We start from the raw sequence: 4,021 nt of genomic DNA on the forward strand, positions 1-4,021 counted from the left end.
CACCACTCGTTCAGGTTTTATTTCAGTGTGCTGAAATTACTCGGAGGTGGGCATGTGCTGACCTTTGACCCTGCAGTCACAAAGGTCACATTGGAAACACTATGAAGCTGATTATGAGGTTAGGAAAAAGATCTATAAGTCACATTCAGCAGCAGCGACAAAAAAGGATCAGAGTATCTCCTTTGTTTGTGTGGTAAAGAATAGACCAAGAAAATTATAGTCAAAGTCTAGCACACACCTCCTGACACATGTTAAACATGATACCATAACATGTTGTCATGTCTCATCCTGCCAGATTGGAGACAATAGGGTCAAACTGGAAAGAATTTCCTGTTAAGTCATTGGAACTGAAACATCCAGTTCTCCTTCCTCTGCACCCATCACCTTCCCTCACATCCAGGCCAACAGGCTCAGCTCGGCTGTGATATAACATCGACTGCAATACTAAAAATTTCCAACACCATTGCGTGCGTGTTTAGGATTTTGTTAAAAGATAAAGCTGACGGTGTTGTTCTATATTTCTTATCATTAACAAATCCCATGAAAAGACCAAAACCAACAATGTGTTAGTCCATCTCTTTACTTTCCACTCCTGTCTGTACCCCGAAACCTATTTCAATCAGGAGGGAATTCATTGAAAGACAGATTTAATTTATTTCATATGTGCTCATAATAAAAATAAATGTAAGAATATGAGGAGTCTTTGGTGATTTGACCTATTTAAAGGGGTAGAGGTGTCACATGTTGTACAGAGTAACCCCCTGATGGATCCTTGACACAGGTGGTGGATGGATGTGATGTGGAGCAGGACTTCTGATGAGCACTGCGGAAGGACCAATGGGTGCTGAATGCGATGAGGTGAAATGGGTGGAGCACATTGACTTCTGACTGAAATGACAGACAGGAACAGTTTAAAACGTTGACAGCAACAAAGTGATTGGCTCACAGAGGTGGTGGCAAAATATGATGATGGGTTTAGGTGAATGAGTTAAACATCCAGGGTCAGCTGACTGAGTCGGAGGGAAAAGAGAGAGACAGAGAGGGGCAGAGAATGTAAATAATGACCAATGTTCCAACTGAATATATACTGTAAATCTTAAAAACAGGTCACAAATATAATAGTTTAATAGAAAAAAGTAAATAAGAAAATCAAGTACATTTGTTGGGAACTATTCTCAGCTGCAGATTAATACACATTTGGTAATCTTGTGAGAACAGCAGGACGGTGTGTGTAGGTCGGACTCAAGTAAATTGAAAATATTTATCATAATTAAGGGATATGTTACCCAAACTATAGGCTATACTTGCTGGCAGAATCAATTCATTGTAAGTGTTCAGTCTTTTTTGTGGGGAAAATATATATATATATCACCAGACTTCTGCTTTAATATTATTATTGAGATTAGGCTCTAGTTTTTATGGGTAAGGTTAGGTATATGGGTATGCCCCCAGGAAATAAATGAAAATCAGTACAAGGTCATCACAAATACCAATGTGTATTAGCTTGCTCTTCGTTGAAGTATTACCAGTACACTCATAGTACAAATCAAAGCAAGCTGAGGCTGACCTTGTTTGATCTGATTGCTCAGAGTGATTAGGGTTTACTTATTTGCTTTAGAAAATCTCTTTAATGAGAGTCTATGCTGTGCTAGTATTTAAGTCAGATGCCTTGGCACTGCTGTTATATATTGTCCACCTATGGGATGCCCTGCTGCAGCATCTGGGGGATCCAGTGGCTGATAGGACTGTGTGATCGCCTTATCTGTACAGTTGTAAAGTAACTGTAAAAACACTGACAGCTCTCTATTTATGTGATAAGAAGTTGTTAGATGCTGAGAAAAGGGAAAGTTTATATTTTCAATGCTGTTGTTGCACATTATATACAGTAATCAGAAAGGAACCGGTGCATTATTTTAGTGTGTATAACTGTTTGTGTGTGTATAGTGTTATAAATGTCCCTCTGTGTGTTTTGACTATTTAATTTAATGGGTGTGGAGTTACTTCACTAATGCAGTCAGTGTGTGTGTGTGCGTGTGTGTGTGTAAATCTACAAACATTCTCTGTCTACACGTGTGCACTTGTGAAAGGGTTGTGGAAGTAATGTGTGTGAGCATGTGCTGTTCAATATGCAGAGTCATGTGGGTGGTGTGTGCATTTGAGCCAGCCAGACAGCGGCAGGTTGATTAAGACACATCCTTCTTATCCACCATGACAAAGTGTGTGTGTGTGTGTGTGTGTGTGTGTGTGTGTGTGTGTGTGTGTGTGTGTGTGTGTGTGTGTGTGTGTGTGCGTGTGTTTATATTGATTTGTGTGCATCTGTGCACATTTAGCTGTTGGTATTTATGTACAGTAAGTGTGTTTGTGTGTGTGAAAAGTGTGTTGCTGAGCTGCAGTTTATGTGTTTGAGTGTGTTGTGTGTGTGTGTGTGTGTGTGTGTGTGAGAGAGAGAGAGAGAGTGAGAGCATGCAGCGCCACTGATCTGCTCTGCTGCATTGCAGCATGTCCTGCCCATCCCGAGGTCGCCGTCGTCCTCCGCCAGGGCACTCTTCCAAGGTCGCAGCAGGTCAATCCTCCCCATCTGCATACCCGGCCGATGCAAGGGTAAATCTATAAACACCACACCAAATCTGTCAGCTGTTAGAGCAATGAGACACCAGTAAGAACCAGAGCCGGAGATAACCATACTCAGGCTGCACAGTCACAATAATCTATCAACGCGGAGATCAGACATGTAATCTACCCAGATGACCGGTCGATCAACCGAGAAAACCCATCAACACAAGATGAACTACTGAAGCACACACATTCTACATGCAAATGTAGCATGCTGCTGAAGTCTGACATGATGACACTGATTTGGTAGCTGTGAATCTGGAGGAATTTACTGTCAATCTATGGGAGTCGTCAACAAGCATGTGGAGCTCAGGATTTCTGGCCAAAAATGTCATATTACTAATTCACCATGAAACAAGGATATTATTGCTGCATATGTTATCATCTGAGATAACATTTAAAGAAAATGGAAATAAAGACTATTCTGTGCTTTGAAAAGTACAGTCTAAAACAAAAACAGACACACAAACCTTAGTAAATGCATGGTGTAATGCTGTAAAGTTCAAGGGCAATATCAAACAAATATAATATTGTCTTCTGCTGCATGGATACAAATAATTATACAGTCTAAGCACAGAAGCCCCGAGAGCTCCCAAACATAACATTTTTGCGGAGAAAAAAAGTCATTCAGTTATGTCTGTTTGTATTACTAATGAGTATTAATCAAACATGAACATGAATAATACTTCCAGAGTGATGTATTGTCACTAGGGATTTCCTTTTCAAAAAGAAGATGATGGAAATAAATGCATGATTTCATTACAGAGAAGCTCTATGCTGTATAAAAGGATAATCACAGTTTGGGTGTTACATTTGTATATTAGTCCATCATTTCTATTAATCATGATAACATACTCACCAAAGTAGTGAGAACTGGTAAACACAGCAAGATCACAACAATGAAGTCAAAGGGGGAAAGTCAGACAATGTCAGTGATAATCCCTTATTGAAATATGTGCAGACAATTAACTATAACTAATTAACTAAGTTAAATTAGGTTTGGAAAGAAGAAAGAAAACCATTCCATTTATTAAGTTGTGATAACCTTTTAATTAAATGGGTAATCCTGACTTAAGTAAACCTGTGCCTGGGTTTACTGTATGTCAATAGGTTAGTAATCCTGGAAGTCATTTAATACCAAAAACCAAAAAATTCTACCACAAACACATCCATTTGCCATTTGCAAGTTCAGTTTTTTCAATCATTTAAGGGTGTGAGAATTTGGGCATATATCAAACAAAGAGCACCTTGGGAAATGCAGTTTGTGACAGCAGACTGACTTGCTTTCTGACTATGTCTCTTGCTCGATGTGGCTTCGGGGAGCTGTTTGACAAGAAGTGGCTTGTTGTACAAATACTCAGCCTCAGCTCATCTGCCAGGATGTTCAGGGTTTTATTACATTCTCACA

The sequence above is a fragment of the Dicentrarchus labrax genome, unplaced genomic scaffold, assembly GCF_905237075.1.
Source record: "Dicentrarchus labrax unplaced genomic scaffold, dlabrax2021, whole genome shotgun sequence".
Taxonomy (NCBI): Eukaryota; Metazoa; Chordata; class Actinopteri; family Moronidae; genus Dicentrarchus; species Dicentrarchus labrax.